At 41.9% G+C, this 23,789-nt stretch overlaps 1 long non-coding RNA gene across 1 annotated transcript in view; it reads left to right on the forward strand.

The window, feature by feature from the left end:
- The window catches only part of LOC130167495 (uncharacterized), an 88,851-nt gene extending 72,187 nt beyond the window's left edge, over positions 1-16,664 (forward strand). The window contains exon 4 of the long non-coding RNA XR_008827295.1: positions 16,408-16,664. This is a non-coding gene — a long non-coding RNA (uncharacterized LOC130167495). The remainder of the gene's footprint in view (positions 1-16,407) is intronic.
- The last annotated feature ends 7,125 nt before the right edge of the window (positions 16,665-23,789 follow it).

Genomic DNA, 23,789 nt, shown 5'->3' on the forward strand with positions numbered 1-23,789 from the left:
CAGGGAAGCAGCTTGTAGAATTTAACAGCCTGATAGATTACCTCTCGCTTATTTATAGTTATTATTACTACTGGCGCGCGGTAAACCGAAATTGTAAAAACACCAAAAAAAAAAAAAAAAGAAAAGAAACTAGCTTGTTTTTCCTGTTATCATTTACTTTTTTCCCCTCCTTCTCTTCTGCCCCCACCAGTTCAGTTTCTCTCCCTCTTCCCTTTGCTTTTTTCCTTTTGTCTTCACTCTTTCCCACCCGAGCTGCCTTTCGGGGCTGGTTTTGTTACTGTAGTTGCATGTTTGAGCTGTGTTTTTGTTTTTTTTGATGGGCCACAGTGGACATGACTGCCAAGCACCGTAGGCCCTGCAGAGTAGAGAAAAGAAACATTTGGAAACTAAACATAAAGGCAAATCGGTAAGTCCTCACGCTTCCAATGTGCTCTCAAGCTTTGCTTCCTTTTTTTTATTTTTGCTACATCTTGTCTTTTGCCTTTGTGGCTCAACAGCTATTCAACAGCGTGCTGGTTGTTGTTGTTGTTGTTGTTGTTGTGTGGTGGAGTTAAATGCGATGTTTACTGTACATTAAGCTGCGGTGAAAGGGGCCTAAAGTGATCGCTACCTGTTGGCTAGCCGAAGCTATCTGTTTACACTGCGTGATATTACAAAGCGCTAATGACATGTCACTTCCTCAACTCTCACTTCTTCACCTCTGTTGAACCCCTCCTCCCTTCTTCAACACACACACACACACACACACACACACACACACACACACACACACACACACATCACCTCTGTTGCTGGGTAGATTTGGGCGGGTAGCGCTGCTGGGTTTGGCCGCTGGCGCTGTTCAGTGCCGAACAATGCAGGTGGTGGCCTTTAGCTGGTCTTAGTTTTGTCGATGCTTTCTAAGTCTTCCTCACACACACACACACACACACTCACACACACACTCTGGTTGCAGCAGTGGCGGCATTGGCTGGCAGGGTGCTTTGGACCCCGTTGACCTCTTTGTTCAGCCAATCTCAAGGTGTCTTTCAGCTCACTGGCAAAGACCCACTGACATACTTTAAGCAACTTGGCAACGGCTTCAAAGTCAGACATCTCATTTAAATTCAGGCGGAGGGAAGAGAAGGAGAAAGAGAACTTCAGATGGAGTCTGAAAGTTGAAATTGGACCACTCACTTTCTTTTTCATCTCTGAGTTTTACAAGTTTCACTTTGTTGCTTGTTCTGCGGCGCAACAGCTCTATTCACATTAAACAGGAACGTGCTGAAAGCAGATTATTTAAAATCTTTTAAAATATGATTTAAAAAAAAAAGAAAAGTGAATGAGGTTCGGTGGATTTTACCTCGAGTGAAAGGCTGTGATTTTAGAATCGTTTTAATTTACAGTTTGTAAAAATGACTTTATTCTTTTAAAGAATTCAAAATTAGAGTCCAATGTTATTTTAGAGAAGGAATCCTACATTAATAAGAAGATATAACAATTCCCTTTTGAGCACAAACATAAGTTTTATCTGTAATTGAATTTAAACAAAAGATAAAATTTAACTGAACATAAACACTTGATTTATCTCAAGACAGTTTACATTCTTCATGCAGCATTTATTTTACTTTACGTCACCACAAAGTCACGATAAATATCCACAGAACTCCTGGACGCTGCTTCAACAGAAACATTTTCCTGTCATTTTATTTAAAACATTTTTTTTTTGTGTGTCTAATTTGAGCTCAGCAACATGACTTGAATTTTTCTGCCTGCATTTCTTTCTCTGAGAGGAAACAAGATAATAACCTGTAAACAAAAAATAAAAAGTACAATGCGAAGTTAAGTATAAACTCAGGAGCTGATTTACTGGAGTTCTTGTGGAGAGATAGTGGAGTGAGGATGTGAAAAATATAATTATACTTGTGAATAACATGTTGTGATCGTGTCTTTTACTTCTGTTTTTTAAAAATATAGAATTTAGTTTTGTTAACGATAAATTACAACGATAAATTTGATTTGTTATGAGTCGGGATGATCTTTTTCTTTTCTTCTTTTCTTCGAAATAAGTAAAATGTGGAATCCTGCGTAGAATGCAAGACTTCGTAATTTTTTTTCGTAATGTTTGTTGAATATTAGACAAATTAATTGCATCTAATTTTCTGTAATAAGAGGTGGTTACTCTGCATTGAGCTTTCTATTGATACGATAGATAAATGGCATTAGAAATGATTCCTGTTGTCCCTGGTGAGACAGTCAGGCTTGCTGCACACACACACACACACACACACACACACACACACACACACACACAGGCAGGTACTGTTAAGTATGAAAGCTTTAAGTGAATTAAAGGCTTATTATTTGCTGGCGTCTCATCATGCTGATGGATGTATGAAGTCATCTGCTCGCAGCCCCGAACCCGTAGATCCGAACTTGTGTTAACACTCACCACAAGCTTGTATCTACAGGTCTGCGTCTGTGCAGCTCCAACAACCTGAGCAGCATCAGCAAAAAGTACAGCAGGGGCTGCTCACCAGCTCCTTCCAACTTTTATTAACCATTTCTGTGTCACAGCTGAACACAGAGTGGTAGCACTGCTTTACCCTGCTCCAGGAAGTAGCCACCACCAAGAAAGCTTTTTATCTGATGGGATTAGAAACTGTAAAACACACAAGCATAAACGTATCTGTCTCAAAAATCTCTGAACAGAACCTCAAAGTTGCTAAAAGTTGGGTTTCGGTTCTTCCAGAGGTCCTTGACACTTTCAACACCGTTCTTCTCCCAAAGTAATTGGACTTCGAAGGGTTAAAACGAGGCAGACGAGGTGTTAATTAAAAAGGGAAAATATGATTATAGCCACCACTTGGTTGTGTGTGTTTTTATTCCACGTTGGTTTTGCCTAAAAAGAAAAAAAAGAAAGAAAACTTCACGAGGAGACGGCGCTGTTTCAGTCAGCAGTCATTTAGCTGCGAGCTTTGCCTTTCCGAGTGTTAATGAAGCGGACGTCCGTCCAATTAGAGAACGCATACGAGCGAATGACAGTTGTTACGCTGGTTTTCTCACAAACGGCCGCAGCCTCCCACATGTTCACCGTTCAAAACCAGCAACTGCGAGTTGTTGTCGTGAGGGGGTGTTGGGGTGGGGTCGTTCAGGGACCGCTCACAAAGAGTTCGGAGTGAGATGTTTTATCTGCTTCGAGTACAGAAAGATTTTGAAAGACTGGACGCCACATCTAACATTTTAAAGTCTGTTTTTTTCTTTCTGACCATGAAGTGGGCTGGTGGTGTTTGCACCCCCACCCAAACCCCAACCCCCCCCCCCCCCAAACCCTCCCCCTGATCCGTGCAGCCCTGGCGTCCAGGTCGGCTTGCTCCCAGGTTGAGGTAGTAGGTTGTATAGTTGAGAATTACACCCCAGGAGATAACTGTACAACCTCCTAGCTTTCCCTGAGGTACGCATGGCACTCTGCTCAGCTGGATCAATACAATCCAATGTTGTTACTGCACGAGTCACACACACACACACACACACACACACACAAAAAACCAGGCTGTCTGCGTGATACTTTACACTCCACATGGTCAAAAACAGTCCAGGCTATTTGCTGATGGAGCAGCAGCTATGACGTGTGTGTTTGTGCATTATGGGATATTTTTGTCACGATATATAAATATTACAAGTATCAAACATGACCAAAATAATATTTAAATGAAATGCTGTCAGAAAGTCCCATCATTCTTATGTGAGTTTAAATGCCTCTTTTTATTTTTTATATCATTGTTAATACTGAAACGAACAATTACTGTCATTATTGATGAGTTTTATTATTATTTCTTGATTAAACGATCAATGTTTTGGTCGATAAAACGCCACAAAACGCCGAGCGCCCAAGGTGACGTCTCCAAATGCCTTACTTTTAGATATTTGTAGTTTAGCAAAGTAGAAAAGCAGCAACATTCACGCTTGAGAAGCTGGAACTAACGGTTAAACTTCATTATTTTCATATATTATCATTATTATTGTGTTAACATGAACAGGGTTTAACAGAAGTGGACAGCTGTGCTCGGGTGAAAAGGCCAATATCTTCACATCTCTCTGTTTCTTCGTCTGTATTTTGACTCGTCAGTTGTGTGTTTGTGTGTCCGTTGTTGTCGTCGGTGCTTTGGTTGATTACGGGTCAGGAGTGTCGGTGCGTGCGCGGCAGGCGCTTTAGAGACCGTCATCGGTCGGTTTCCGTTCTCAGGTGACATTTTATTATTGGCTCGGTGAAAACCTCATTAATGCTGATGGCTGCGAGGAAGAAGTCCCTGCGCTTCAGCCTTGTTGTCTGTGTGATGATGACAGATAGTGGTTGTAAAAGATATCAGACACAAAAGGGAAAAAAAAAAAAGTTTGAGACTGGAAGACGAGCCTCAGACAACAGCCTTTACAAGCAGTAAAAATCAATTGTCAGCGCAAACAATTATTGTCATAATATTTCCAATCAGCAGATGCAGACTGTGCAGAAACTACTGCTGTCAAAATGTCTGACATGAAATATTGTGACACTCAGGGAGGACGAGGATATCGACTGAAAATGAGCAATTACAGCAACTCACAGACGAATTCTTCAAATAATCCAGCCTGGCATCATGGGCAGCAACTGCTCAGCCCCTTCCCTCTACATCTTTCTTCCATTACCAGCTGATATTTTACTATCAAAGACACTTTCATTCCTTCTCCTCTCTCCAATGTTAAACAAAAATAAATAAATTAAGTGAAGTATTTTGGAGGAGCTGCCTCTGCTGCATCTGTAGCCTCGAACGCTCCCAGTGCAGCAGCAGCTTGTGTGTATGTATAGACTGAGAATATACAGAGGCCTGGCAGCCACAGCTACCAGTGTGTGTGTGTGTGTGTGTGTGTGTGTGTGTGTGTGTGTGTGTGTGTGTGTGTGTGCGTGTACAGCTGAGGTAATAGGTAGAGGAGCAAAAGACTGCCCCCTGTTGGTGAACACTGTGAAGTGTCCAGCTGTGTTGAAGCTCTGATTTGGTGACTTTGCAAATGGTGGAAACTGATTTGCTGCTATCCTACACTGACATGTATGCTTTTGTGGGTTTTCGGTTTGTGTGTGTGTGTGTGTGTGTATTAATCCAAACCAGACCAGAGTCAGAGATTTGTGGGGTGTCATGTGGTCTGTCTTCTTCTTCGTTTCCCTCCTTCTCTTCCTCTTTTTTTCCCTCCCTATCAGATGCACAAATGGATTTTTTTCACTCCAATTTCTATATTTTCCCACTTGTTTTCTGCATTTTGGTGTCAAATTTTGTAATTCAATTTAATTTAATCATACTTTTATGATTGGACTTTATTGCATGTTTCAGTCGACTTCCTCTGCTCTTTTCCTCAACTTTCCACCTCGAAATTTAAGAATTTCAATTCAGAATTTCAGAAATATAGAATAGAGTATTAAATGACGTGTAAAACACCACTAATACAGATAATAATAATGACGATTATTGCAGAAATATCACAGAAACATCCCCTTCCTGAACATGAATCCTTCTGTCGTCACCGTTGCCATAGCAATGACCTCAGTGACACGTCAATCAGATGTGACGAGCTGCCAATCAATCACTCAGGCCAGTTGCAGTTGCAGAGTGTTTCCTGCTCAGTGTACAAACACACACACACACACACACACACACACACACACACACACACACACACACACACACACACACACACACACAGACGCAGTGTCCTCCCTGTTTTCTCGGGTGCGTGGGCTAACGTGACAGATCTGGGTCTCTCCTGATGTACTACTTGGCTGGCCGGGGCTGATTCCTGGCCATTACCAGCACATAATACTTAAAGAGAGCGAAATGGGATCGGTAAATCAGTCGGTGATGAGCTGTCATTTCACTCAATACAAACTTTATCACTCAGCTCGTGGGAGGAGTTGTGTTTTACTCCCTTAATTTTTTATTTTTCTTGAAAATATTTCAATTTCACAGCCATTAAAAAAACGCTCCTCTCTCGTGTGTTTCTGCACCTGTCTCTGCATGTTCATGTGTGAGCATAGCATGCACGTGTGTGTGTGTGTGTGTGTGTGTGTGTGTGTGTGTGTGTGTGTGTGTGTGCAGGCATGTGTGAGCCTTTGTCTGCCTGCTGCAGGCTCTCACCATCAAAGCAGGCTAATATTAGCGCCTCGCCGAAGACTGTCTCTATCTGGACACAAAGCAGGTGATAAATGAGGAAGGCTGCACTCTGCGTGTGTGTGTGTGTGTGTGTGTGTGTGTGTGTGTGTGGAAGTGTCAACAGGGAGATTTTAAAATTGGTAGCATCAGTGTTTTTTTTCGGGGGGGGGGGGGGGGGGGGGGGTAAACAGAGGAGCGTGCTGTAGATCCAGATGCATGGGGTTTTTTTTTCTCCGGCAAACTGCAGCTGTATAGAGACAGAAAAACAGCACAATGCGCCGTCTGCCAGACAGCAGTCAAAGAGGATTGGAGATTAGCCGGGGAGCAGACACAGTTGGTCGATCAGTCAGTCAAGGAGGGAGGGAGCAGGAGAAAAGCAAGAGGGCAGTGTGGTCTCAGAGATTTTCCTTTTCTTTTTTCTTTTTTTTTCCCCCTTCCTTTTCTTCCCCTTCCCCGTCTCCCCGGGCCCCGTCGATGATTTGAGCCTACAGTCGGTTGTACGTCGTCACTCTCCCTCTCTACTCCATCTGTTCCCCCCCCCCACCCCACCCCACCCTCCCGCCCCTCTCCCTCGCTCCCTCCCTCCCTCCCTCACCCTCCCCTCCATCATCTCTCCTCTTTCTCTCCTTCCTCCCTCCTCTGTCTCTCAGTCTCTCTCTCACTCACTCTCCATGTCTCTCCATACCAAAGCGTGGGGGAGCAGCGGAGATTAAATGTAGCCTCTATAAGCCAAATCACATCATATAGCAATGCTTCTATGGCCCCTTCTCTCTCTCTCTCTCTCTCTCTCTCTCTCTGTATATCTCATTGTCTTTCTGAGGGGACAGTATGAGCGATGGCGGCCAATGTGAGACACAGAATAAGATGAAAGAAAGAAAGAAAGAAAGAAAAACTGGAGAAGTGGATTTTTTTTGTTGTTTTTTTGCAGAGAGAGAGAGAGAGAGAGAGAAAACAGGATTTGTTTTATGGGTGGAAAACGGACAGCGGCAAGGTGGAAAAAACAACGAAAGGAGGACTACTTTCTCTCGCTACCCCCTCCACCCCCACCCCCACCCTCAAACTCTCTCTCTCTCTCTCTCGCTTTCTCTCCCTCTCGTCTGATACAGACGACAAGAGGGCCTCTGGCTGTAAGCGAATACAGCTGTGAGGCAAATTAATGGATGATATTTCTCTCCCCCCTTTCTCCTTTTTTTTTTTTTTTCTTTTTCTCTTTCACTCTCTCTTTTTTTGTTTAGTTTTTTTTGTGCTTTTCCTCGTGCCTATCAACACGGGAAGGACAATGAGCCAGAGGGGGGAGAAAAAAAAAAAAAGAAAAGAGTACAGGAAAGACTGAGAGAAAAGAGGAAGAGTACTAATATTGGAAGGAGCGAAGGAGAGGGGTGAGAAGAGGGGTGAGAGAGGAGGAGGAGGAGGAGGGTGGTGTGGGGGGGGGGGGTTTATGTTTTTTTCCTGCCTTCCCTCCTTTCCAGCTCTGCATGTGATTGAAAGAGCGAGAAAACAATGCGAGGGAAAAGGGCAAAGACGAGAGAAAAGCGGAGCGAGACAAGAGATCAGCAGGCGCATTCGTTTTAACTTGGATTTGTGTGCGAGAGAGAGAGAGAGAGAGAGAGTGTGTGTGTGTGTGTGTGTGTGTGTGTGTGTGTGTGTGTGTGTGTTTTCTTCCCTCTCGCCAACCTGCCTTGGACCTGCAGGTTTGGATACAATGTAAGTAGAGGCTGAGGAGGAAGGTGCAAATGAGTGTGTCACCGTTTTGTGTGTGTCCAGTGCTCGTTCGTGTGTGTGTGTGTGTGTGTGTGTGTGTGTGTGTGTGTGTGTGTGTGTGTGTGTGTGTGCAGTCCCCCTCCTCACCCTCCTCTCTCCCTTCGGTGAGGCAGCATACTGGTATGCTTCACTGGCACCGTGGCCCAGGCTGCAAGCACTGATTCTTCGCTCTCGTTTAATCTATCTCTCCCTCTCTCTCTCTTTCGTTTTCCTTCTTCTTCTCTATGTCTGTCTCTCTTTCTCTCTCTCTCTTACTCTCTCTCTCGCTCGCTCGCTCTCGTCTCACCTGCCTGTTCTGTCTAACCTTAAAGTCTCGCTTCCTTTCAGCGTTTCGTTTTCTGGGAAGAGGAATCGTCTCGCTGACTCTCTCGCGACTCTCCTCCCCAGACTGCTCGCTCGCGCTTCTGTGTATGTGTGTGTGATAGAGAGAGGGAGAGAGCGAGAGAGGGGGAGAGAGAGAGAGAGAGAGAGAGAGAGAGAGGGGGAGAGAGACAGAGAAGAGAGAGAGGGAAGAGATAGAGGGGAAAGAGAGCGTGCACATGGTTCATTACAGCTCGGTCCTGCCACCCATCCTCTTGCCTCTTTTCCTTTCCTCTATCCATCTCTCTCTCGCTCCCTCTCTCTCTCTCTCTCTTTGCCATTTATTTGGGCTGAATTTGAGCGGCTCGCCACACGGACCAGCCTCGTCCTCGTAGTCGTGAGCAGAACTGGGATCTGGTTCGTGTGCTGTAAGTTTAAATCTGAGCTTTCTGTTTCTCTCTCCCTCTCTCTCTCTCTCTCTCTCTCTCTCCGTCTCCCTTTTTCTTCCCCTCCTGAGCAGGCAGCAAGCTAGAAGAACAACGAGTGAGGGGGACATCCTGGATCCGAAGGGGAGGGTGAGTCGGTACCAACAAATACTCTTCCTCTCCACTCCCCTCTAAGCTCCCCATCTGTTTCCTAAGCTTTAGACCACCATGGTAGCACGGAGGAGCCGTGGAGCTTTGTTATCTGGGCTCCGTCTTTTTCTCTCTCTTGTGCAGCCTCTCCGGAGGATTCGTGAAACCACGCTGAATGTGGCGGTGGTGGCGGTGGTGTGTGAGGGGTGGGGGGTTGCGGGTGGGGGTGGGGGGGGTTCTGCGCTAAGTAATGATCGAGCGGAGCGCCGAGTTGATTTTTATTAACGGTATCGAGATGTGACGGTGAAGACGAGCGTGCAAGTCATCATGTCAGATGGATTGTTTGACGCTGTGCGGTCCCGGCTTCAGATTTGTAATGGTGTAATCGATGCATCCGCACACGGTGGGGGTGGGGGCTTTTGTCTCCGTGGCAATAATTAGAAATCATGTGCCGATTTTGATTTTCCTTCCGAGGCGGCGGGAGATCTTTTGGGGGGCATACTGTACAGCAGCAGGCTCTGTACCTGATAGCAGGAGGCATTTTTCAAAGTGCTGTATTGTTCAGCTGAGATGGGGGAGGGGGCAGGGAAGAGAGAGAGAGAGAGAGAGAGAGAGAGAGAGAGAGAGAGAGAGAGAGAGTTGGGGGGGGCTGGCCAATGTTGTGTCTGGCTGAGGCTTGCACTTGTATGTTCACGAATATACACGGGGGCAGTGGAGGTTGCAATGAGCGTGCTCAATTAATGTATGTCGTTCCAGAGTGTGCGTGTGTGCGTGTGTGTGATGTGTGGTTGCATGTGAGGAACAGGCAGAGTTCGCTCTGTGTGTGTGTGTGTGTGTGTGTGTGTGTGTATTTGTGTGTGTGTGTGCGCAGGAGACGCTCGGACGCTGCGAGTCGTCCTTCGACTTAAAGACAAGTTGAGTGCACGGAGGCTTTCTGCTGTTCAGGAACATGCGAGATTTTTTCCTCTGATGTCGAAAACAAAGACGGAGTCCGAGTCGCCAGAGAGAGAGGGAGGGAGGCGTGAGGCGAGAAGATGCGTCTCTCCCCGTCCCTGAGACCCTAACTTGTGACGTTGTGCTTTCATGTCCACGGGTTAGGCTCTCGGGAGCTGGGAGGGATGCACGGCCAGCACTGTCTGCCTGCCGCACGTTCCTGATCCGAACAATGGCGATCAGAGGAGGAAGGCCGTGGCGCAGTGAGCTAAGGCGTTCACCACGCACTCGCTCACTCGCCGTGTTACACTTTTTCAGCGTGGCTCACACCCTGCTGATGCTGCATGTCACCTGGGCTCTTCTTCTTCTGCTTGTGCCCCCCCACCCCACCCCACCCCCCCGCTGCACCGCACTCATGATGGAATGTGGATTAAAGAGGATGGTGGATGGTGTGTGGTGAAATCTCTGGGGATGTGGTGGCATGAACGCCGTTTTCAGGGTCATGTGACAGAGATGAGTGTGTGTGGATGGATGACAGGAAGCTATCATCCTTTAGCTACAGAGGCCTGATTGTATCAGCACTGACCGGAGGTCTGCACTGATTATTTGCATTTGATACTTGCCCATAATTAACCAGTTATCACAATGTGCAGCTTTAATGTGATGCTGCCGCGTCTCATGCTAATGTAGCATTTTGATCCAACTTCACACATCTGTCTTTTATTTTGCTTTTCAGTGGACACATGCGGAAGCATCTAAGCTAATCATTTAGCAGAACACAAATGCTAAGTGGATACTAATGCGTGTTAGCCGCTAAAGAAGCGGCTAAACAGCTGGTTAGCATAGCTCATGAGAGATAATGCTAATGCTAAGGGGATAGCATTAACCTCCTCATACACGAGTGAACAAGTTGAGTAAAGAAGCATCTGCTGGAGTGATAGCTCTTTGTTTCTGCCGCAGGCCTGTGTGTGTGTGTGTGTGTGTGTGTGTGTGTGTGTGTGTGTGTGTGTGTGTGTGTGTGTGCGCACCTTTATGACTTGAGAGCAGCACAGAGTAATGTTGAGCGTGACGATAACGGCTCTGTACATTATGTGCCTGACCTCAGTGAACCCTCTGCGACGTTGAAGTTCACTCACCCGCGCAAACACACCAACGTGAAAAAGGTGGCGGCGAGGACGCACTCACAGGAAGCTGCGGCGCCTTTTTCGCCGCTCGGGGACGCGGCTGCTGTCCGTGATTCATGTGCTTTTAGAGCGTCTAAACGATCCCAGTGTCTCGCTGCATCCGGAGTGACGGCTCACTTCGTCACCGATAGTAACAAGGATCCCGACTTTGCTACTACGACCAAATTGATATTCAAGGCAGCACATGGTGGCTCCAGGTTTTTGTTTGGGCCTTGCTCTTCTTTTCTTTTCTCCTCCTCTGGTTGTAGAAGGGTTCGCTCATCGTGTCATCCTCCCATCACACCTTGCAGTTTGTTCTCTGGAGGCCACCACTCTCTAACAGCAGCAGCTCTCTGACGGCATGATTCATCAATATTTGACTTGGCGGCTAATGTCTGATTTTAATGGGGCACAGCGTGAATGTTGATGGTAATTGATATTCGTCGATGCTTCCTTTTTATTTAAATGGAAACTAAACCCTACGCACTTGTGGATCTCAGATTATAGCGAGTGCAAAGGATGCTGGGTGATGGGCATGCGTCATGTTGGTGGTTGTGGCCTCGCAGCTTTGTTGCAGGATTTCTCATGTTGGATGCTTGAATTTAAAGACTGTATTCAGAGATCTGAAATCAGTGTGAGCCTCTTTTTGACAGTTTGCTCTTAATTGTGACCTTCAGGAGTCGATTTAATCATTTCCCTCCTTCACTGCAGTTCGTTCTCCTGACAGTAGCTGGATGTGATGCACTGATCTCTGGAGGTATCACCTCACCTAATGAACCACCTCGGACTTTAACTCGAACCCCCCTCTGCTACTGGTGCACACAGCAGTTCTCTTATGTAACGCCTCTGTGAGCCCCGTCTTTCTCCCTCTCTCTCTCTCTCTCTCTCATATCTCTCTGCTCTCAAAATCTTTTTTCTTTTTTTTTTTTTTTTTTATTATTTGTTCGGCTCGGTGAACAAACACTAACCTGGAGCAAGTTAGCGTCTAGCCGGTAAGCTCGAAAAAGGGCTGCAGGCTTGCTCTCCATTGTTCGGCTGCTCCCGCACACTGTCTGTACACTGTGTCCCCATGGCTGAGGCAGACATGGAGGATAGACAGACAGACAGACAGACAGACAGACAGACAGACAGACAGAGGCTGGTGTTGACTGATTTTTTTTTTTTTTTTTGTGGGCCAATCACTATTGTCTTATGATGCAGTTTGCATCTGGACCGCCTGATCTGATCTAACGTTTCATACAGATTTAACCTGTGTTATCCTGTGATGCCGCTTCAGGTGCGTCAGTCACTAGAAAGTAATTACACCTGCTTCATGCATCAGCTTTTTTTGTGGCTCTAAATATTGGTTTTTCCTGTAGCAGTTGACTGTGAATGCCTGCAGGCAGCTGTTGATTGATGTAATCCCTTTTAAAGGTGAACCTTTGTTAAGGTGGACTGAGGAAGGTGCCCAGCGGATGACTTAAGCCTGGTCAACAGGGCAGTTCAGGTGTGTGTGTGTGTGTGTGTGTGTGTGTGTGTGTGTGTGTGTGTGTGTGTGTGTGTGTGTGTGTGTGTGTGTGTGTGTGTGTGTAGAGGGTACGGTGATCTGGGTGGGTTTGCTGCAGGGTTACGCCCAAACCGCATCAAGAAGATGTTTGAAGGATAAAACGCAATTGGATCAAAATTAAAGTTGAAGTATTGATCGGAGACGTCGATCAGTGCGTTTTTTGAAAAAAGGAAAAGAAGAAAAAAGAAAAAGGAAAAAAAAAAGGGGGGGATCGAGCGAGGAGGTGACAGACAGTTGGCGATGAGCCGAGGCGTCTCTTTGTGGCGGCGGCGGGGGGTGCTGAGTTTACAGTAACCATTCTGCAGCTTTTTCTGCCACTCCCTTCAACGCACAGCTCTGCTCTCGGCTGCAGGCGGGAGAAACACACGCATCAGTAATCAGAGCTGGTCAGTGTGTGTGTGTATGTGTTTGTGTGTGTCTGTGTGTGTGTGTGTGAGCTTCCTACAGTAGCTGTCAACATATATGTGTGTGTGTTTAGCAGTGCTTCACACTGCAGAGGGGTTTACTACCCCTGCTCCTTCCTTGCAGCCTCGTCGGTGAATGAATGGAGATGGCGTTTGCAGCGCCACCTGTCCCCCTCCCACGCTGGCTAACGCCCACCACCTATGGCACCGGAGAGCCGTTAGAGGAGGAGGTCATTTTTGGAATAGTTGCACACCTGTGGCCTATTTACTCGCCACATAGCTGAAATTGCTGAGGCACCTCTCTCAGTGCTGTAGCCTGGCCGACTTTAAGAGATTTAGAATTTGGGGCAGATCCAGTACTTTCATCATTTTTCTTGTTATGTGTGTTTTTTTTTTCCCCCACTCAGTCTGTGTATCAGCTGCCAAACTGTACACCGTGTCGTCTGCAATCTGCGCCTGTTTTAAATGTGCTGGTGGGGCGAGGGATGAGTATGTTTTCCGTATGATTTGTCTGCATTTGTGCGTGTGTGTGTGCGTGTGTGTGTGTGTGTGTGTGTGTGTGTGTGTGTGTGTGTGTTTGTCCTTCCTGACTCTGGCTAAGGCCAGTTTAAAGGAGCTTGGGGATTGTGCGCAGCCACATCACACCAGCAGATTAACCAGACTACACACTAAGCTCATTAATCTGAGAGAGACTAATGTCACCAACAATGTGTCAGCAGTCACACACACACACACACACACACACACTTCAAACTGATCCTTTTTGTCTTTATCAAACTGAGAGCCAGGTATTGATGACTGGAGGCCGAGGCAGAGCCCGTCCTCCTCTCTTCCAGGTCATGTTGGATTTAAAAGACGGGCTGGAAATCCCCTGATGAATCAACGTTTAACACTTTGCTGCCACATCAACCAAAAAGCTGCAAATGTTGGGTTTTTTTTTGGACGTTTGAAGGAAAAGAGCTTAAGCTTGTTGGCTGCGGTTCGCATATTGGATCTTTTTTTTTTTTTTTTTGATACCAGGAAGCTGAGCAGATGTGTGTCTGACGTCTGGTTTCTTTTCGTTTTTTAAACTGAGCTGATTTTGAAGGACTGACTCTTTGACTGTTTCTGAGTTCTTTAACAAGACGTTAAATCATGTGATCTCTGGCTTTTCTCACCTTTTTGTACCAGTCTTTGGTTTAAAGCTGCAACAGTTAGCTTATTTAATGATCAGCTGATCGACAGAAACTTGATTGGCAATTATTTTGATGATCGTTTAATCCTTTCAGTCATTTTATGAAATAAAAATACCAAAGCTTTTCTGCTCCTGACTGGATATGTTTGGGTTTTGAATTGTTCGTCAGATTAAACAGAATAACAGATGGAATTCTGGGAAATTAAAACGTGCATTTTCCAATTTCAGACATTGTACAACAAAATAAATTAACGGACTAACTGAGAAAATAATCAATAGATTAATCAATAACGAAAATTATTTTCAGGGAAACGGAAGTGTCACAGCAGCAACAGGAAGTGAATATTACAGATAAATAATCTTTAGAGTGGAAATGATTAGCTGATTGATCATTTTTAGCTATTTTAACAATCAATTATTTAATTTGGTTTTAATTGGACTGACGAAAGAAAAAATTGGAAGACGTCACCCTGGACTTTATATTATTCTAAAACTGTTGTTATTTTACTAAAACAATTGGCACATTAATCAATTTAAACAATAATATGTTGTATGTTTGGCAGCTTTAAATTTGAATATAATTATATAATAAAGTAAATAATAGTATTTAGAAGAGGATAAGTTAAATTTTTGAGTATCACAGCAGTACAACGTGGCTGTCTGAGGACACCACCCTCCAACAAATCCCATTCACAGTGTAGTTTTTGTATTTATTATTATTGTAACATCCTTGTATCCTGACTGATTTGTGACTGAATGTTTATGTCTGCTCGTCTCTGTCAGCTTCCTGTGCTTGTTGTAGCTTCATGTCTTGTGTATGTGCATCTTCTTGTGCATTTGTGTAAGAGAAGTCACAGTCCATGTGTGTCAGGACAGACCTGGTTAATAAAGCTGATTCAAATTTCTAATTTTTAATAGGTTTGTATTTAACACATAGCACCTTTAATTTGTTTTGTTCTTTTTGTTAGTTCTAGTTTTTTTCATGCTTTATGTTGTGTGCAGTCGACACTGAGGCGTCAAAGAAAATACCATTTTCTTTACTATTAAATGCTCATGTAAACTATGAAGCATCTCTTCAATTTACAGAAATACTGTCTTCATTATTTTCTTACATAAGACTGAAATATGCAAACAATGTCAAACCGACTGTAAGCCAAGCTGCAGCGCTTATTTCCTGCTTGGATCTCAGCACGACACTGTGATATATACAGTAACATGACCTGTGGTGACCTGCCTGACAAACTCAGAGCAGGAGAATCAGTCATTTCTCACTCGTTACTTTATTCCTGACATTTACTTTCAGCTCTCTTCTTCTATACTTTACTCTATTTGTCTGACCTGTGACTTGAATGTTTCATATTGTCAGTGTTAAATGTGTAAAATGTCATAATGAAATAAATTTCCATTTGTAAGTTCTGTTTTTACGCACATGCAGAATGTCATAATATCCTCTTCATCTCAGTGACACTGGATTTTATTTATAGTTTATATTAGTGAAAATAAATGGTGAATTATTCTGATTCTTCCTATATGTTATATTATGAATTAAGCAGTTTGTGATTCATGAGAAGATTTGGCCAAATTAGTGTTTTGTTTTCTGAACTATATCAAATTTTCCTTTATCACAGTGTTTTGTTTTAATGGCTGGAGTTCACATTTTACAGCATCATTACTAATGATTACACAACTTTCTAATATTTCATAATAAATATAGCAGTGATGTAAGAGTCCAGCGCTGTCTTCAGATGCGTGGTGTCGAGATAGAGACATCTTACAGTTGTGTCTAAATAAAGTCTCTTCACTGCTGTCATTTCATCATTATCAGTTCTTTCCACTGTCGTGTTTATTAATAGAAGCTGTGATTTTTGTCGTCTGACATGTTTTACATTTTATCTTTGGAGGTATTTTTAAACCCTTTTTTTTTTTTTTGAATTCTTGAATCTGTTTCAACAAGATGAAATCCTTGGCGTGATGTGTGTTTCTGCAGAGCTGCCAAGATGTATTACAACTGACATTATACACAAATGGACCTAAATAAAGACATTCACAAAGAAAACAACTGGTAGCAGGTTCAGGTTCTCTGAAGTCAATGTGCTTCCAGAAATTAGTCCATGTGATTTGAAATTAAATGTAAGCATTTGTGTGTGGTTATTTGTTAACAGGGTTACAATACCACAATAATACATTATTAATTAATGCATGTCATGGTGATTACCTCACATAAATACTGTAAATATTTAATTAGTTATGCAAATAAACATTTTATTTGAAGTATGCAAATATCTTAAAGTGTTTTTAATGTGTTCACACAGTCGTTCTGTTGATGTGCTGCACGGTGTACGTGAGGTTTGTCCTGACACAGTTGTTCAGCAGCTTTGTCTTTCTCTCTCTTACAGCTCATTAAAACGGGTCGGGACATGTCGGCGAATGATCCATGAACATGAGACGATCCAACAAACACACTGAAACTTACATACACGCACTTTTGTGATTATTGACAGACTGAGGATCTGACATCTACCTAAAGAAATAAATTCGTTTCTTAAAGTGTCTCCAATGCTGTTATAGAAACATGTTTTCCACAATAATTTAAATGTCTTTCTATTGTAATACAAACATGATTTGATGCTAATAAAACATTAATTAAATTGCTCTTCTGTTGTGTTATTTCGAGAAATACATTCAAATTCTATGCTAGCATTTTGTCATGTATGCTAGCTCTACTGTATGTATTGGCATGGCTAAGAGTTAGCAAGTTAGCACCTATTCAACATTCCAATAGTTTTCCCGGTTTGTGCTAACACATGCTAACATCATGCTGAGTGACAGCTAGCTCCATGCTAACACTTAGCTATAGTGCGTTACATGCGATACTAACACTTTAGCATACACTGTGATGAATACGACACTTAACCATTTTAGCTTGCTCCTTGCTAAGTAACAGCAGGCTTGCTAACATTTTAGCACACAGTATGCTAACTGATACTATGGATCATACTAATATAATAAACAATGCTATGTGATAGTCCACTACATGCTAACATTTTAGTATATACTACTCAGGGAAATACTGCCTCATGCTAACATATTAGCAAACAGTATGTTAACTGATACAAGGGATCATACTCATATAACAATGCTATGCGATAATCCATTGCATGCTAACGTTTTAGCATACCCTACTTTGGGAAATATTCCCACATGCTAACATTTTAGCATACAGAGTGGTATACTAACGCTTTATAACATACTTTATGTAAGAGCTGACTCTTACAAGGCCAAGAGTCCACCTGAATTTTGTCAGCAACAGCGTGTTAGGATGTTAAACACAAAGCTGCCCGTGATGGGAGTAGAGAGGGCTAATAAAAATGGCGGATAGCGGATCTCGTGCCTGATGTTTGCTCAGATGCTCCTGAATGAAGTTTTTAAAACTACTTTTGAACCAGATCGCAGGTTTAACCTCCTGTGCCGAGTGTCCCTGCTGACAGTGCTGTCAACAGTCCAGCAGGAGGGACCCTCTGCAGGTGAACTGGACCGACATTAACTGTGTCAGGGGAATAATATATATCTGTAATAATTATCCCTTTTTATTAAAAAACCCCCAAAATATCTACAGATTTAAAAAAACATGAAACAACACTGTGTTTTTGTGGCATCCATTTAACCCCAGACTGCCTCCTCTACGTCAGTGATTCACCACATTTCCAAGAATTACTTTCAACACTCAACAGTTCCTGTCTGGACCTGTAGGCAGCTTTTGTTTTTACATTCGATAGAGTGATAACAACAGGAATATGGGCATATAGAGCTGATACAGTAAGACACTTAGTCACTTCAGCAAATAAAGAGATTTAAGAATTAACTGTGGAAAATTAACACAACATTTTCTTTAGCTGTGTTGCATTATGAACAACTAGAAGAAGCTGGTAGTTTTCTCTTCTTTCTAATATGGATTTATGCATTTTATGGGAAATTAATCATTACAGAAAGAAGCTCTGACGTTCATTGTGTGTTTTTGATCAACTGAAAGGTTTTTTAAAAGGTCTCTACATAACATCATATAACCAAATTTGGCCAAATGTATCATGGGAAGAAGACTTGGACATTTTGTTTTGATTTTTTTATAAACATACACTACTGTTTATTGCGTTGCAGTACGCTCAACGTCATATTTGCAAGAGTAATCTCACTCTAAAACTATTACACTGCCTTTCTGTGTCAGGCTTAATGTATTTAACTACAATAGCACCGAATGTAAAATGTCTTGGAAGCTACAGGTAGCAGCATGAGCTCCAGTCTTTGAATTTGTAAAAGAGAAATTAAATTTAAATTCAAAAGCTAAATTAAAATTGTATCTGTTTCATGTGTAAATCCTTCTTTTTGATTATGTTTATGTCAGTATACAATTTATTTAGAACCTTAAGTTCAAATTAAATTGTAAAATGTAAATGTTGAATATCTTCTCTGTTTGGTTTTTGAGGTAAAAGTAAATGGATTATGATCCAATTCTAGTTTTTTGTGTATAAAAACACGTGTAACCTATTTATAAATGAAGAATTTATTCAGTGGTAAAATTATCACATGAAGCAATGAACAGTTATAAATGATTTGAGTTTATATTTTCTGCTGATTAACAGGTAAGTTTATCAGAGGACAGAAAAATGTTTGAAAATGACAAGATAAAGGAGATGATCCTTTAATAATTTAAAGACATTCTCTAAATTATCATGAATACTATTATAAATTAAAATCTGAAGCCAAGTTTAGTTTGTTTAAACTTGATTTAAGTGCTGAATAAACCGGTGTTTATGCTGCATACTGTACAATGATTTCTTGACCTTGACTTCTTAGTTTATTGTGTGTGTGTGTAGTCTCTGGTTATACAACACAGTTTTATGAACAAACAAAAATAAACCAGTATTTTACGGCCAGAGAAACTGCTTGGTTTTTAATAGGATGTGATGAATCACGGTTTTTGAAAATTATGTCTCAGTTCCCACTCTGACTATTTTCCGTTCCTGTCAAATATGAAAGTTGTGAGATTTAATTTCATTATGTTTCACATCAAACATCTTCAACGTGATCAAGTCCGTTTGAGTGTCGGGAGAGAGACGTAAAGGCAGAGAGAGAGAGAGAGAGAGAGAGAGAGAGAGAGAGAGAGAGAGTACACTGACAGTACAAAGCTGAGTCTCTCGCTCTCTCTATCCCTCCATCTCTCGCTCGCTCCGTCTGTAAATCCATGCTGAAATTTGGCTCACACACTTTGGAGCTCTCTGCAGCCAGAAGTAGGCCAAAAGCCATGTGAGGACAGGGCTCAGAGAGAGACAGAGGGAGAGACAGAGCGAGGCAGGGAGGGAGAGACAGGCAGCTGAGGGAAAACCACTGAAAGGAGACGACAGAGGACATGAAGACCCATAATATTTGTGTTATTTGACACCGTTAAACTGGATTCATATCTTGATTTTTGCCAACTCATCTTCGAGATTACACAATTTTTAAATGACGATTATGATCTTAATCTTAATTTTAATGAAGAGCAGCATTTAGATAACAATATCAAGGATATCAGTTCTGCACTGAAATGAATACTAATGATATTTCATGAGACAGTTCAGGTCTATAATATTTCCCCAGTAGCTGTTGATCATATTTAGAAAAATCTTTTTGGTCCAAAATCTGTAAAACAATATACATTTGATAAATATGTAGTTAAATATTTTCATGTTTGTGTGAAATTGGATCAAACAAACCAACATATGACAGTCAACAATAGTTGTGTTTAGGGAGGGAACTGCAGCACACTGAGGGGTTCTGTAAACTGGGTACAGGATATATTTCTCTGTCCTCGGCTCAGTTTAATTCTTCTGCATCTGTTGTTCAAACGAGCAAAAATGCAAAAAAAAACAATAACAAAAAATAAATAAAGAAATGAAGTGTGAAGTATTGGATGAGCATTAAACTGGTGCACATTCTGTGTTGTGGTACAAAATGCTTAATTGTTCTATTAATTCTTTGTTCCTTTTTTCAAATATTAAAATAATTCTTGTAATTATGAAATATACGTGATTTTAATTTGAAGGATCTTAAAACATGTTAATAAATAAACTCATCCCTGTGCAGTTAAAAAGACTTTGATTCCTAAAGACTTCACATGTAAATAACAATAAATCATAAATATTAATTTGTTCTTTTCTTGTTTATGCTTTTCAGCGTTTCCCGATTCTGAGATTAAATTGTCAAACTTTTCTTTTGTCAAACTTTTCTTTATATATTTTATCTCTGCAACATATTTTTCTGTAAAAAACAAAACAAAAACTGCAATTCATCCTCATCAGGTAACAAAGTTCACGGAGTTAAATAAAGGTCCTAAAATGGTCAAATCTCCTGAACACATCTCCACCTGTCTACTGATCCTTCGTATGTACAGCAGCGTTTTGTGAATATTTAATATTTAATACTTAAAGTTTGGTTTGAATAAATAACATAAACTGAAGCTCATCAACAACTGATTCGATTTGTAAAATTTGAGATTGTTTAAATTTCCCTTTAACAGTATAAAAGACATGTTTGAGTCCCCTGATTTTTTATGAAATGAGGACAGTGTCTTTAAATGTTAGACCCTGCTCAGATTGGTTTTTTGTGTTCACAGATGTTTTAACATATTAATTAGAATGTAGGCCATTATATTTGGAGCTGTCACAATATCAGACTTTCACTACGTTATTATTTGCTAAAAGAATTCACAATAACAAAGAGAAAATTTGAAAACAATAATAATAATAAAGCTTTCAGTGGAATTCATCTTTAACTTTGTTTATCATGTGTTTTGTTTCTTTTTTGTCAAACGAATTAAGACTCAAATATGAAAGCAGGGAGGAGGAGAGAGAGTCTGCAACTATAACTGTAGAAAAGCAAACAAAAACAACAATTATACTAAACACACAGAGAAATGACAAACAGATGAACTGATAAACAAAAGATCTGCCATCACGATATCATCATGTGTGTGTGTTATGAACGTGATGTCAATATTTCAATTTATAAAATATCATCTTTTTCATCGATATCTGCCTCTGCTCTCTGAAGTCGTCTCAACGGGGACTGACTGTTAATTTAACTTTCTTTTATTCATAATTACGTCCACGCCTCGGGCTGAGACTAAATTACAGGAAGACAGTGCTGATGTCCTGAAGACAGGAGCAGAAGCCCGTCAGAGGGTCATCGGCCCTGCCCAGAAGATCATCAGCTGCTCACCGACCTCTGTGGAGGACTGATTACAGCTGTGGCTGTCTGGGCAGAGCAGCGCAGCCGTCACACTCACAGACCCCTCTCACCCCGGACATCATCCGTCTCACCTGCTGCCCTACGGTCGACGCTTCAGGTCCGTTGTATCACAGAAAAACAGACTGAACAGACAGCGTCTACCACGGACAACTGAACACTGCCAAACACAAACACTGACACTGTGTGACTACAGTTACATTTACAGCACACTGACCAGATGTTTACATTCCAGCTGCACCTCTGTATGTGCCCTACATGAACAAAGGATGACTGTAACTGTGCAATAACTCGGCAGCTTTATCATCATATTGTATTGTTTTATATCTAATTGTTTACAGGTTACAGTGAATACATACATTTTGTATTTTATTTATCTATTCTGCACTTTGAATAAGTTTAGTTTGAGTTTTCTATTTGTAATTGCTGTTTGTTGAGTGAATCTGGATTCCTACTCAATTTTGTTGCAGCAACAATAAAGGATTCTACTCTTTACTTTACCATTTTATAATACTTTATAACATTAAACAAAGTAGTTTTACTTGTATAAACATGAAGAAAAATAATTGTAATATTATTCAGTAAATAAAGGAGGAACATGATCTTTATAGTTTTTATTATGGTCTACAACATCTTTGTTAAGAGCTCATTTTCATTTCACTAAATTAAAAAGTTCCACATTTTCTTCTTCCTGTGTTTTATTTGAAGTGTTGATCCATAAGAAGATATATTTGTGGTTTTAAGAACCAAAAACCATCTCAGTGTTTACATCTCTCCTCTCTCAGGCTTCTCTCTGGAGCTCTAGTAACAACAGGTCGGTGAGCCAATCAGAGGGGAGGAGGCTCTGAGCCTCTCTTCTGATTGGCTGACTGTTTTCTGAGTGATGGATTAAAAAATATAGCAGATTTCAGGTAAAAGCAACCAAATCCTGCAAGGTTGGATGGTTGGTCTGGGTGGGTGGGGCTTGGGGCATGGCTGAGAGTTTGTTGTGACATCACAAAGTTCCAGAAGTCCTGACGGCTGGTTTTAAGGCTCAGTTTCTGAATACAGGCTGTGTGCATTTCTCTGTGGACTGAGGCTTTGATACTTTCACAGTATTAATATAGAAGCTAGAGCTGATCTATAATCACACTACACATGGACACAGACCTTTAGACTAGATGGACCTTTAAACTATTTTAACACAGTTCAATTAATGACTTTATAGTATCTTACATACATATTTTAGTCAGCACTTTCATTTGACTGCGAAAAAAAAGCAGTGTTTTTTTTGGTTTGTTTTTAAGTTTTAATTGTGAAAGTCAAACTGTGTTGAAAAAAAACACGTGTTGTAACAATAATAATGTCAGTACAACATGTAGTTTTTGGCCTCAGCAACTGAAGGACCTCGAGCTGATAGAACCATGTCATTATCTCCTGGATGTTTCCATTAAACCTTCCAGAGACAATGAGCTGAACTGGCTGAGCAGTGGCTCTTTGTTCTGGTGCAAAATTACTCTGGACATCCTGCACAGCACAGTACGAACCTCCACGTGTTTATTTATTCATTTAAGCAACAGATGAAATGAAATCCTAACACATACAGTATATTCACTCAACTCAATGTGAATTGCATACAGTACGAATATTGAATACATGTATATCCTTTTTTTTTTTTTTGTTGTTGTGATCCGTTACACGTGTTCAGTCACAGAGGGTTTTGAAACAGTTTAGGCCGAGTGCTGCAGTTAGTGGCCAACAATGACATAGACGCTGGCCGGGGACAGTTCTGGCACTCGGTGCTCAGTTACAGCAACATGTCACTAGTCACGTCAAGACAGTTTTTGGCTGAGTTTTGAACTGTTACCATTACAAAAATAGAGCTCCCTGTACCGTACCATGAGGTATATGGAATAATATCAATGTAAGGAGATTTTTTTTCAATATTTCATCCACGTTTTCAAACACATGTGAGCCGGATCTGGGCCAATTCTGACACTTGCAGCCGCTGTCTTTACTTTTTCTATCTGTTAAATGTGTGGTGATTCACTTCGCCTCTGAATTCTTCACAAATGAAAAACTAAGTGCCTTTTCCTGAAACAGCCTGTCCAGACGTAATACCTAAAAACACGTCCTTCTCATCGAAGTTCACTCCCCCCCCCCCCCCCTTCTCTCCCCCCCTCTGGCTTTCAAGTAGTTGCAGGGGCTCTTCTGGACGTTTAAATACAGCTTTCATTTCAGCCAGTTCCCACTGTAATGAAACTGTAATGATGCCCATTCACTGCTGCCGGCCCTGCCAGAACAAACCCATTGACCTCGAGGTAGAGCATGGCATGAAGGCCCCATCCCTCCTGCTCTGAGTGGGGCACTGGAGAGGGACACCTGAAGCCCCCGTGCTCGGATCACGCTCTCAGGAGCTGGGCCGAGAGGGAGGAGCGGAGGGGAGATAGAGAGATAGACAGGATGGGAGAGGAGAGAGAGGAAAACAAGAGGGAGATATTTCCACCTCAACCCAAAT

This window comes from Seriola aureovittata, chromosome 4 (genome assembly GCF_021018895.1).
Source record: "Seriola aureovittata isolate HTS-2021-v1 ecotype China chromosome 4, ASM2101889v1, whole genome shotgun sequence".
In the NCBI taxonomy this organism is placed as follows: domain Eukaryota; kingdom Metazoa; phylum Chordata; class Actinopteri; order Carangiformes; family Carangidae; genus Seriola; species Seriola aureovittata.